This window comes from Pomacea canaliculata, linkage group LG6, assembly GCF_003073045.1.
Source record: "Pomacea canaliculata isolate SZHN2017 linkage group LG6, ASM307304v1, whole genome shotgun sequence".
Classification (NCBI taxonomy): Eukaryota; Metazoa; Mollusca; class Gastropoda; order Architaenioglossa; family Ampullariidae; genus Pomacea; species Pomacea canaliculata.
In genome coordinates this window covers 19,016,669-19,030,714 of record NC_037595.1, presented here as the reverse complement: position 1 = coordinate 19,030,714, position 14,046 = coordinate 19,016,669, and the positions used below count along the sequence as shown (strand labels likewise).

At 40.1% G+C, this 14,046-nt stretch overlaps 1 protein-coding gene across 1 annotated transcript in view; it reads right to left on the bottom strand.

Annotated features, from left to right (window-relative positions):
* LOC112566221 overlaps window positions 1-14,046 on the bottom strand; it is a 194,924-nt gene that overhangs the window by 119,622 nt on the left and 61,256 nt on the right. The window contains exon 2 of the mRNA XM_025242262.1: window positions 3,013-3,048. The gene's annotated coding sequence lies outside the window, so the exon portion shown is untranslated. The remainder of the gene's footprint in view (window positions 1-3,012; window positions 3,049-14,046) is intronic.

Genomic DNA, 14,046 nt, shown 5'->3' with positions numbered 1-14,046 from the left:
TGTTATACCGACCAAACTTTTTAGAAGGCAATTGTACATCGGTCTGATCTTGTGTGTCACACTAGGCTTTAGTTTTCATATATTTTTTGCAGTGAAAGTAATTATTGTCATTTGTGTGCAAATTTCAAGGTAAAGGTTATATTTTTGTTTTCTACATGTTACAGTAGGTAATGGGTTTAGGTAAAAAAAAATGCTGCAGTTCCTTTTTTTCTGGAAACATTAGTGACATCGTATACATCAACGGTTTTTACCCCTCGTTGAGGAATACATTAGAAACCAGACTTGTAAATAGGGTTTCAAAATTTCTTGCATGCATTGGTATGATTGGTTACGCTTGAAAACATTTCTTTTACATGAAAGGGATGTGAAGAAATGACACAACAACTCAAAATATTCTGTTTTCAGTAAACACGCTCGTAAAATGTCTACTCAATAAACTGTCCACGAACCATCAACTGTGTGCACATGGTCAATAAAATAATAAACAAGTCATGAAAATATTTACAAATATTGTAATATATATATAATACACGCATAAGCACACACACACCACATGCACACACACACACACACATATATATATCACAGGCGCACACGAACAGACGCACTACCACACACACACACACACACATACCACATGCACACACACAAACCACATGCACACATACACACAATGAGTCCCTGTTGCAGGCGAGGCAGTGTGGATGCATGTACATGTATCTGATAACGGATCTATAACGTACGCGTAGACAAACTCTTCCAGCGCAGCCAGCTCGAGCACGGCAGGAGGTGGAGCTCGCGGAGAACTGTGGAATGCTGGGTAAGGGTGGTGCCGCAGGGTGAGGGGGGCATGGATGACGGGGGTGGATGTGGGCACTCCTCCAATCGACCGGAGGGGATCGCGTACTAGCGGGCATTTACTTAGGTTTACGAAGAATCGCTGACGTTTATTGAAGATGTTGATAGCATCTCCTTGATTCATTCCTGCCGGACTATGTTGTAGTCGCCTGTCTCTGTCTCCCATAATCCAATCACCTCCCTGTCTGCCCCTCCTTCTCTCTGTCGCTCTTTCTCTCTGCTTGTCTTCTTATCTTGACTAAGCACTTTTGTTTTTGAATAAGAAGCCGACTGCCTTGCGTTAGCTGGTCTGGGCCGTCCTGTCCTCGTTAAGACAAAATGTTTGTCTACCTACATCCTGGTTTGTCTCTCTGTCTGTCTCCCTGGCTACTTGGCGTGTATGAGCCTGCTTGCTCATCAGTGCAATTAATATATTTTAATTTTACCATTCGAATCATCGAACCGTCATGCTCGCACTTGGTTTATACATCCTTTATTCAGTCTGCATTTCGCAAGTCTTTCTGTAACACGAATTAGCAGCTTCCCTCAAACATGTTCTTCCGCGATTAAGAAGTAATGACAGTTTGAGTGGCACATTTACTGTAAATTGTGCAAAAAAATGTGATAAAAGGTTATAATAACCAACAACATAAAAGGACGAGTTTGCTAACTCGGACACATTAAGAATTATTTGAAAGGGAAATGTAGTAAATGAACTCATCGTTAGCTATTTTATGAGAAAATGTTTTATTCAAAATGTGCTAAACGAACACCAGAGACAACTATTAATTTCATTTTCGTTTAATCGCATGGATCACATTATGTTTTAAAAACATTATTTTAGTCAAGAGGACATTAACCTTTTTTCTTAGACACTTATCCTACTGGCTCATGTCATGTGACTCGGTTTTTCTTCATGGCTTAAAAGTCCTTTTGCAAGTTTACCTACCAAAGTTTAAACATAATTTTCAATGTATCACGGTTTCAAAACCAGTTTTGGCCAACAATTTTTTAGATTTCTTCCACTGTGCAAAGCACTTTTGTGAAACGTGTTTTGAAGACAGTTTTGTCTTGTGTCATCTTGTAAGGGAGAGAACCGGTTGTCTGCGTTCTGTCTGTTTGCATGTCTGCCTGCCTGTCTGTCTGTCTGTCTGTCTGTCTGTCTGTCTGTCTGTCTGATTAGTTGAAACCCCCCTTCACACCCTATCACATACAAAGACGGAAGCAGGACACCTCGACCACATCACTTTATTCTTTGCCCGCTTTCATTATGTTACCCATTTTATCTCTAGTCTTTACCCCTTTCTGCGGATTTTTTTTTTAAAGAATTCTCATAAATGGATTGAGGTTTACGAGCATTGAATACATCTGCATCTTTGGCCATCCTTACAGTCAGACTCATGCCATGTCAGCTGTCAAGCTGTTGTTCTGATGAAAAATGTATTCACTGCATCCTTCTGTCAACATCGCTATAAATTTTTTTTTAAATACCAGATGGAATGGAGAGACAGAATAACAGGAATAAAAGACATCTCCTATTTCGATTGCTAGAAACGTTTTGAAGACTTTCATTCTAGTTATTGTAGACCACAATAAACTTGAATCCTACCCTGCCGTTTTCGCAATGATGAATAAAACTTGCAGCAGAGATGCTTTATGACAAAGAGTCCAATTCCACACCTGCGTTAATGTTTTTAAATAAATGAAATTTCTGTTAAAACCCCGACTCTCTTGAATACACCTTTGTTCGTTGATTCTTTGCCTTTCAGGCTGTTTAAACTTCCGTATTGCTCGACACCTGCTTCTTGACACCTTGACCCTGAGTCCAGGCGTTTATTTGTTTTCTTTCTTTTTTTTTCTTTCTTAACTCCATAGTTTAACTCACTTTCTTTCTTCCTTAAGTTTTTCATTCCTTCTGTCTGTCCGTCTTCCTTTTTTCAATCTAGCAATCACCCTTTCTTCATTGTTTCATGATAATCAGAATGAGAGAAAAGAAGCAGCCTCCAGGTCATCGGACTGTCATTAAAATCCAGAATGCACTGTATTGACCCTTGTAGGCCGCTACTTGTCACAAACAATTGTGTACGCCAATTGCTCTGGCTACAGGTAAATAAATAAGTACAACTGATTTTAGTCGTTTCCACATAAACATTATTTCTGTTAAACTGTACTTACTGTGAACTCCTCACTCAAAGACGAAAATGGTTTGACCTGTCAAAAGAAAACATTTTATTATATTCTGTGTGGTAGCAACAAAGCAAAACACCAATTTTAATATAACATATAGTTTAAGTAGATAATATATATATTAAAAATCATCTGACAAATACTTGTAACAGGATTTCGTTTTGTAACATTCAGTCAGGAACCGTGTCTCTGTCTCTCGTTCTTACTCTGGTGGTGATGAATAGGAAGTCTCGTGACAAGCGTCACCAAACACTTCTCTAGTAACAGCTACAAGTTCGACATTCGTGTGTCACATGTTTTATCTGCTAGTGCCTCCTGCTTCCGACTGGGGGAGGGGGCGAAGAAAGATGGCCTCCGCTACTTTATGACCCCGACAAGCGAGACAACTCGCGGTCCTAACGACATCGCGCGGCGTCACGCGAAAGACACTAGGATGGCGAGATTTGGCGAGAACAAGACGGAGCGTGTCCAACACGCAAGGGGGAGAAAGGATAGAGAAGAGAAAGCATTTTGTATGACTAATAACTGATAATATAAACATACCGTGCAGGACATCAACTTCTCAAAGGTCGCTGAGCTGAGGTTACACCTTGAGTAATGCCAGACAAACATTGTTAACCTACTGAGACAAATTTGTTCACCAGCAAACTCTTGAGTAATGAGCTTACTTGAGTAATGGAAGTGTGTAGAATTAGTAACTTCTCAGACAAATAAAGGACAAACTAAGTAAACAACACTCACGACAAACCCTGTAGAAAAACACCGAGACAAACCATCTGAGAAAAGACCACGAGTACCAGGGAGAAGCCATCATGACAAAAAGAAAAAGAATCGCACCGAGTATGAAACATCGTATCACAACTAACCAAAATCGTATATTTCTTGTAAATAAAATAAAGTAAAATAGAATCAAAAAAAATTAATTTTGAAATAGAAGCACTCTACAGCCATAGATAGGAAAGCCTCTTTCCATTGGAGTTATTCATGGGGTGCACACGTTGGTCGTGTAACGTATTATTAAATAATGTGTTTGGTAATCTAACAGCATTTAATAATAATAATAATAATAATAATAATAATATAAGACGCAGCTAATCTCTAATAAAAGCAGCAAAATTATTACTACCTCCCCTACCACCCCATCCCTGACACCATCAATGACAACTACAGCTCTGGGATTCGTAGCGTAAAATTGCGTTTCGGGTTGTGGTCGATGTTGTAAATGCTCTCCTCGCCCAATATTTCAAAATCTTTTAGGTTTTGTTGGAAATGGAGGAGAGGTTGTTCTCCAATGCGCTGATGCAACTCGGCGTTCAAATCTCAGTCATTCTGTCCCCTTGCTTACAAGCTTAAGCTCGTTATTTCAATAAATTTTACTTCAGGCGCCATCCTGGTGACGAGGTTGACTTTTATTTTATTTCGCATCGATCGACAAGCCCGCTTATTACATCAATACTTCCTTTAGATATCGTTATGTAATGCGTCTAGCTATATGGAAATCCCACTTTTCCTATGAAAAAAATAAAATATTACATTAAAGATATAATATTTTTTTACGGAATGCGTGTATATTTTCTCTGGTGTGTTCCATTTTTTGAAATAATGGTCCAACAAAAAAATGTTTTGTATTTTTTCTTCCTTTTATATTTTTTTTTTTTTACTCTCTCTCTCTCTCTCTCCTTACTCGATGACGGATTAATGAGCTTATCTTAGTATGATGATTGTGTTCACTGTGTGTGTGTGTGTAGCTTTGATTTTCTACCCACCCACCCCAACCTATGTACACCTAGTGAGTGTGTGACTCAGAGGTTGGATTAGACCTGCAGATAGCAAGAAGATAAAAGAATAAAAGCTTGTCGCTGAGAGCCTGCAGTCCTACACAGGGGATCAAGTGGGGCTTTAGGTTACCTGAGACAGACTGCAGTGAAAGTTAAATGTTTGTTTACACGATGGCGGTTAATTACGTTTTTCAGAGGACAGCGATACCTCCGAGCTTGAACTGCACTGAGCGGCTTGTGGAAAACAAGGGGAAAGCAAATGTCGGTAATGTCTTTTCGATAACACAAAAAAGGAACATTTCCTGAAATAAGAGCCAAACGACAGCCAGAAAATAGTGTAGTTCGTGATTTTATTTTTTTCTCTCTCTCTCTTTCTCTCTATCGCTCTCCGGCATAGAAAAGCATCTGTCAGAAATTCATACCTATTAAGTTCCGTAGATTGCCTTTTTAGTTTTAAGTCATTTGTTACTTGCATTACAAATTCTAAAATCCTATCCACCCTATCGTTCCTAGTTTTTAATATATATATATGTTTCATGAGCATTACTCCTTCACCAATCAACACACTTGTCTATATTCTTCTAACTAATCCACCTGCTCGTCTTCCTCTGAAGATTTATGAGCATCTCCATGCTTACCGTTTGATCCCTGATTCTTCTTTGTCTTCCATGTCTTCTATGTTTGATTTTCATTATTTTTCTACATAGTTGTTGTCTCTCCCCTCCTTTGTATTTTCTCTCTATGTCTCATACTTGCATTGAGAGCTGAGAGCATGCTCATTAGTGAAAGTGGTTATGCAGCTATTTATAAATCACAGGTTTTTATTATTATTATTTTTACAGTTTACGCACTCTCGCATACATACATACAGACAGATATATTCTTTTAACACTAGCATAACGTTTTTATTAAAACACTTTCATATTCTCTCTTTCTATATATATACATGTGCACGTTATCTCTTAATTTTATGATTTTACGCGGTCTCTGATATCTATACACACGCTCACCCTCCTATATATATATATATATTATATATAATATAGAATATTTCTTATTTACACATAATCTCTCATTTATAATTGCATACACACTGCTTACAGCAAAATATGCTTTCTTCAATCTATACCTCTCTTTCTGGGTGTGTATGTTTGTGTCGGGGGGTGGGTGAGGAAACAGAGACTGCTGTATGTACTTAAGGTAGATTCCTTATATGGAAGGAGAGAAATGCAGTTAAAGCCTTGATTTACAACCTAATTGCTTTGCCTTCTCTCTCCCTCTCCTATTTTTACCCTGGTTACCAAGGTGATGAGGCGATTGCTGATTGCCCAGTGTCCTGTAAACATCGCTCACGTCTTTACTGCGGCTCTACTCCTGCTTAACGTGCGACATAAACCTGTTCCAGAAGATTCCATCATACGGTCGTGCAGAGAGATATTGCTGCACAGGGCTTCAGCCAAATTGACTCCACGGGATGGAGATCAAGAAGAGAATTATCGGTACACGAGTTCCAGCAATTTTACCCTCGTTTCCGAAATGGTTATCGTCTGTTTTTATCCCGCTGTTGTTGCTAACACATACCATTACTTTCACAGATATTTTTGTAGGCTGAGTGATTGCATGCTTGTTCATTAGCAGTCTGAAAGCAGGTGTATTTTATGTTAGAACACACGTTGCTTGCATGCTGCTTGTCTGGGCTGGTCCTTCCAATTATTTCTCTCTCACTTAACTAAGACGGAAAACACGATATTCGTAAATTATTCACACTTACCTAAACAAAAACAAAAACAAAAAAACAAAAAAAACAAACAAACAAAACAAAACAAAACAAAACAAAAAAACAACAAAACAAACAACAACAAAAAAAATACAAAAAACAAAACAAAACAAAAATACTCAAATAGGAAAACAAAATCTGTTCAGGTCAAGCAAGAAAGACTACCTGTAGCCAATCCCGACAACGAGGCTCGAACTTCCGGTTGCCGCGACTTGCGCAGAAGCATGGCTTACATGGTGGAGATATTGGCTACTGAAGGCCAACGGTCCTCTCACTTGTCGGACCACCTCATCTTCTTCCAGAGGGGCAGATAATTTATTAGTCTAGCGCCTGGCAGGGGAGATAGCCCGAAACGAGAAAAAGAGTGACCTCAGGAGAAGCCTGATCTCGCGAGGCCGGCCGATTTTATAGGGCGGAAACAAATGGAGGAGCGGCTTATGATCGGCGGACCGTGCACCGGCTTGATGCTTGTTTTGTCTCCAGACAATGTGGAGGTGGGGGAGGGGATGGAGAGCTCCCTGGGAGGTCAATATGTTTGGGGTCAATGGCTAGGCAGGATGGGAATGGAGGCCAGCGCTCCCTGACAAGTGCGCGAGGAAAAGGAAGAAGGAAGGGGTGGAAGCTTCCCCACCCCTTCACTGAAACCTCTTATTATCTTAACCCATTGACAATATCAGCATCATCCTCAATGCCTTTTTGGTTTCACTATCTTAACCATCGTTATTATCGTCAGTTTTATTCTTGTCATGATGCCCGTCGTTGTCTGTCATTATTTTTGTTAGTCATCTCTTGCATGTCGGTCATCTGCCTCGTTCCTACTTTATAAAGGCTAATATCATCTGCGATCAAAAGGAATAATAAAATCTTATTATGTGAGCTAGCGCATCAAACGCACTCACTAGTCAGAAGTTTTAATACAGTTTTTGGTTGCATCACATTAAAATTTTCTTCCCCTTTAAATTCATTTCCACACTTTTATGTCTCCTCATAACAGCTTGCTGGCGTTATTGCGCCGTTACTTGTCAAATTTCAGCACGTCTCCTCCCGTTCTTCGGCTGCTTTTTCTTTTTCTGTTTCTTTTTTATAATATTGTACACTTTCGTTTTGTCCTTCTTTATCTTCTCATGTCTAACCGCAAGTTTTGGCAAAGCTTTTGTTTATCGATGCACACACATTCACACATAACCGTGCATTGTGGCAGATGAATAGCATCTTGCAAGTCCAAACCTTTAGTGTTCTCCCAAGTACATCGTCTGGAGTATGAGCTGTGTCTACTGCAAAAATATTCTCTCGCCTCTTGAAGTACGACATGGAGGCAACGAACACGGCGCCAACAAAACAAAGAAGTTTGTGTAAATCAGACAACACTCGTTTTGAGGAGGCTTCGCAAACAATTTGTGCATGTTTTGCTCAGCTCCGGAATAAACATAAATAAAAAAAAGCAGAAGACAGGAAAGAAAAGATACTTGAAACTTTTTTTTTGATTCTTTATACCGAAATGATGAAACTGTCTGGTGATAAGTATTTTCCATCCAACGATCCATAAAACTTATTTTTTAAGAGGTTTTCATTAGTGAACTCAACTCTCACACACAGAACTTAAAAATAATTTTAACAGGCTTAGCAATTTGTCTTTTTAAGACTACATTTTTGCAAAGACATTAACATATTTATATAATTCAAAGAAATTATGAAGAGCTGCTAGAAGAAGGAAAGAAGAAAGAAAAAAACCACTGAATCAATAAAAAAAAATGAATGGGTGCTGGATAAAATGAATAAATGGAGAAACCGAATGACTAAACAAAATGACAGAGTGAAGGCTGGAGGGCAGGGATGGTGTGACTTTGTGTAACTGAATCGCACACTTAAGCAAGCTGGTGCTCTCCTCTCAGGGAGGTTAACAAGTCATCCCCCACTCCCCACTTTTACAAGCGAGCAAAAGCTCAAATCCGTTTCGGTTGTTTTCTCAAGGCAAACCAGAGCAGGCAGACCTCGGAATTGTTATCTTTCTCAACATCTTTCATCGATCTCACCTCGACGGCGTCAGCTAAGCTAAAAATAGATCCTTTGTACCAACACAATTAGTCTCGGAAATTAATGGCTAGAACGCCGGAGTAAGACACTGCAGTGGAAATAACTCCAAATCCGGGTCCTGTCTTCCTGAGCACGCATTTGCAATTCACAGTTATTTCCCCTTTCGCTTCGTCTCTGGGAGGCCAGAGGGAACCGAAACATTTGCAGCAATATGGATAATGACTTAGCTCCTGGGCGAACAAATATTTACTTGCAGCTTTTCTTCTCTAAACATACTGTTAAGGCTAGTAACTGGGAATACGTTACAAACCGACGGATTGACAAATGCAAAAATACTTAGAAGAAAAGAGAAACATTCGCTTTTTTATTTCCATTTAATAATGACAATCTGGAACTCTTAATGTTCAGGTAGGTTATGATTAACAGTTGCTTCAGATTTGACAAAGAATGCAAAAGGAATCATTAATTAATTATCACCTCGAGCCATTGCTGGGACCAAGTACAGAATTATTTGCCCTTGTTTATATCTTTCTCCCCTTTCTTTCCCAACAGCCGATCTGTATTTATTGTTGGGTATATAAGCAAACGAGGCATCTCTAGATTATCCAAGAACTTGCTACTTCTTGAGTCGAAAGATAACCCGAGTAACATGGAAGATTGCATGGCTTCCAGACGTATTTATAACGGAAAGATCACGTAGCAAATGTCGGGACAAAACAAATTAACGACACGATTGGTACAACAGATTAAGTTGTTTTTTGAAATTGGTTTTCCTCTGTTTTTCTTTCTCTAGAAGCTCGTTTCTGTTTACTAAAAGGACAACCAGACAGAAGTCGAGTAAACTCATTTAAATGGAAATGAGGATCCGAGTATCGTCTGAGTCTCGTTTTCCGTTGTCACCCATCCGTCCTTGTACCCAGAAAATGTAACCGGTGTAGAGAGATCTGTGACTTAGAAAAACAAGTCAATATTAAGTCGGAAAACATCAGAGGATGAAAGACGCATTAGAGAGAAACCTGTAGGTACAAGACGAAAAAAGATGGACAGAGAACAGAAAAAACAGATGGCCAGACGATGAGACACACAAACGGGCAGAAAAAAGAAAGTAGAAGAGAAGGGCAGAGTGACCCAAGACACAGAAAACTCAGGAACTAGGGAACTTGGTGGGTCGCAAAAATTAGCAACATAAAAGTGTTACAGCAATGTCCGTCCTGTCATTTAAAATAAGTGGAAATTCTGGGCCTCGTCTGCTCCGCATTTTTGTGATTTTTTATTTTTGGTTAGATGTTGTGAGCCTGTCTCACAGTTTCTATGTCTCCCTCTTTTTTTCTGTCACAATCTGCTTTTTATGTGTGTATGACAATGAAATATATTATTAACCTATATAAAAATGTAACCTTCAAAGCAAGTAATCATTGATGGTAAAAATATAAATTCAGTCAAAAATGTGTTCATAGCAATTCCGTAATTCATTCAGTTATCAGATGATAAATCATCACTCATCCATTCAGAAGACAAAAAGTAAATGCAAAATAAGAGCAGTGTCAATCCAAGCTTTTGCCGGCTTGTTTAATGTCTGTCTGTCTTTCTCATCAGTCCCGCACCCAGACCATGCAAACAAATAAAAATCCCAGCTCGGTTTTTTTTTTCACAAAACGTTGCTCACGTGCCGGCGTCGTCTTACCTCAACGGTCGCGACTCGTTCTTATTCTCGTAAAAGCGAGAACATGCGAGACTCTGTCCTCAAGAAAAACGTCCCTATCCATGACGACTAACGCTTGCAGGAAGAACTGCTTCCCTTTAAATTATTGAGATTTTCTGTAGAAGAACATCAGGGAAAACATTGTGTCATCCTCTAGTTGTCCACAGCAGGCGCGAGGCTGGTTTCAGCATTTCTAAAGTGTCTCGGTGCCCGACAGCTGATCAGGAGATAAGTTGCACCCGGTTCACAGCAAATAACGAAACTTCTGGACGTGATCTTGGGCGAGAAGAGAACGTCACGTGATATCGCCAGAATAAAACCGCAGTTTGCATGCCAGAAAGCAGAGGGCGGAAGCTGCGAGCCAAGCAGGTCACCAGTACTACGCAAACGCCGAAGCCGACGCCATTATCTGATGGAATGATAAAGAGGCAGAAAGACAAACGGATTGACAGACAGGCGAAAAAGTAGACAGTGCGAGTGGGTAGGAGTGGCATGGCATGCTGATGGCGAAAGATAACGACACTGAGAATGCACACCCTTGCACTGCAGACTTTGAATTTTTTTGTCGAGTCAATATTAAGCGATATCAGACCCAACGTACCCCATCATGATAGTCTGTATCTCCTCCCCTTCCTCCATTAATGGGGAAATGGATACCGAGCCCAGCTGCACCTCGGTTCGATACTCGTGCTGCGCAGAGAATCGTCCTTAGCCGACCCAGGTGAAAGGAATAAGTACCTGAGGGCTAGGGACAAGAGAGAAGGACAGGATATGACAGATCCCTCAACTAAATATTTGGCCTCTACTACCTCACTCCTCCACGACCTTGAAAAAAGACCTTCACCTTTGACCACCATCATCATAGAATAGAAAACTGAGGAGCTATCTCCCTGTCCGTGTATCAGCTGAAGGCGTTCTCCTGGAAAGTCTGTAAACAAGCCAACAATTAACTGTATATTGAAGGACTAGAATGGAAGTATTGGCATAGGGATGGCACCGTAGCATTATAAGTGAGCTACAAGAATGTAGCTGGTGTGCTGAGGACATACGGCGACCCAAGGGAGACAGCTTCGCAGAAAATAAAGGGGAGATAACTCCTAACGAGTAAGACGCGTTCTGGGATAGGTGGACTCTTTAACGGAATCGAACTGTTATAATGAAAGAGCTGCACTCGATTATTTTACATTTTTTCATGCCTTTCTTTGTTTTGTGTGAAGTTACTGGAAATCGGCAAAGCAGCAGTTGCCTCGCTTTTCGATCTCTTGAAGAAGTCGGAGCATACTTCATTATCTCGCTCATTGATGGCGCCACTTGCTATCGTCCACCAAGACAAAGCTCAAAGACTGAGGAAGCCGGAGAGTTTTATCATCCCCCGAAGGCCACATGATTGTAGAAATAATGAATTGGTTCATACACCAACCTGAATATTATCTCACTGGGTTTCGATGAAAGAGACTTTTGTCCATGTCCATGTGTAATATAGTAATCATCATGAGCCTGCTAAGAAAGACTTCGTCTTCAAATGTTGCTCTGTGATGTGTTGCACTTATCCAATCTCTCCTGACAGCATTCCTTTATCTATTCAAATAAAAGCAAACACGGCACGAGTCTTTATGGTATGTAGGTAATAAAGATAAGTCTCCAAGAGAGCAAAACATTTGCTAGTTAAATAAAACCAGTCGCTCTCTTTTGAAATATTTGGGTTTAATGTTTCCGTAAACATCATTGACAGACTTATGGTCAGTGTAAATCAGTGACTAAGTAAAGAGAGTTCGACTCCCCACCTAACCCAAAAAAAACCTCGTTGCAGCCATCGTGTTGCTGTTTGTTGTTTATAGTTCATACGTCTCTGACTTCTCACATTTAGTTGGTAAACATGCTAGTCAAGTGCATTGACCAGTTCAGACATGTTCTTTTGGCAAGTGACCAACAATGGTATCAGAGCTGAAGAATGAAGATGTGGAACAATTACATATCTTTGGTGTAGGTCCGTGTCTAGTGTGTTTTCTAATTGTGTAATTTATAAAGTGTATAATGTCCTCGATATTGGTGTTTTTAAAAAGCGCTTTAGGGCTTAACTTCTTGGTGGAAATGCACTGTTAATGTTTATAACCATTATAAAGATTTCGTCTAACTACACCAATGGATACGTAATTGTCATTATCTGTTATACAATACACATTAATTATGATTTCAATATAATTATTATTTAATAATTGACCAAATTTTATTAAACTTTCTGTCCTTTTTATTCGAAATGTCAAAACATTGTTATCTGACCCTCTTGTACGAAACAATGACCAGATCAATGAAATTTGAATTAAATGTCATCCGGTACGGGTAAATTAAAAAAAAGAGAGACACGTGTTTCCTGTTATTTTATATACAAGTCCCGGATGTCCACTACGAAGTGCTCGCCCTTCAATCCGAGCCAGCAGCATCACCTGCTTTTGCGCTTAACATCAACATGTTAAAATGGTTATTAAGGACAAAAAAGATAATTGTAAAAAAATCGGAAAATCACAAAGAGCGATCAACACACGATAGGATCAGTGTGTACAGTGAGACAGGACGCGCGTCAGCTTGAGGACAGCTTTGTAACCAACCGTTCGTAAGTAGGCGACTTATTGTATATATATACTGGATGTGCCTATAATAATAACAGATTCTTTTCAAAAAGATCCATTGGTATGATACAAGTTCTTTTTAAGCCGCTATTTATCAGTAAAGACCTGAAGAACTCTACTGCAGCATCCAGTTAACCTTTTGCCGGGAAACTGTGTATAGGACAAACCAACAGCACACATCGGTAAGAGAGGGAATAGATATTCCAATGACCTCAGCTGGTGTTCTTTGTGACATCGCCCAAGATAGGGAAGGGCAGAAAAACGACTTTCTGAGGCTGATAGGCGGACACGTTCAGTTGGCCGAATGGCTGCGGTTAATACAATCGGCCATCTTGGACTCTCGCTGATGGAGATGGATGGTGTGGCGTCTTGCTGGCGGCAAGTGACGAGCCCCATTACAAAGTCCAAACAGGGATGACCGTGTCTCTCCCTGCATGTGTGTGCGTGCGAGAGAGATAGAATATTGTTATTAGTTTTTTTTAAGTTCTCTCGTTCATTTTGCCGGTGATTTTTTTTCTTTCTAATTTCGCTTCTGTTCGTGATTTTCATTATTTTATTTTTACAGAGCTTGTCTTTCTCTCACAACTGAAGATAAGTAAGCTAGTTTCTCATCTACTTCTGTGCAGTCTTCCCTTGCCATAATAACACGAATAATTATTTCTACCCCCTTCTCGCCATTTCCTCCACAAATCGTTTAATAAACGTGGCGAAGCGTGTCTGTCTGTTGCCATAGACTCGTCTGGTTGCAGCTTGTGGAGGCAGCAGCGATAATATCTAGTCAATCAGCCTTTGATACCTACTGTAATGCACGTAGCTGGACCGTAATCGCTACTCGATTGGCTCCACCCCTGCACCCTGTGTAAGCAATCAGTGAGAGTAGAGGCGACTGGAGCAAACACCGAGAATGTGTTTCTGGTACACTGGCAACATACGTGCCGGGCGAGAGACTACCCCGGGATCTCCTGTCTGACCTGCTATATTTGTCAATACAATATCCGTGATCGTGTACAATGCTGACGTGGACGGCTGGTCACATGACCTAGTCTTGGGCGTCCTTAAAATGAGCGTGTGTGCGCGCGCGAGTCTGTCGAGCGTTAAGAATGA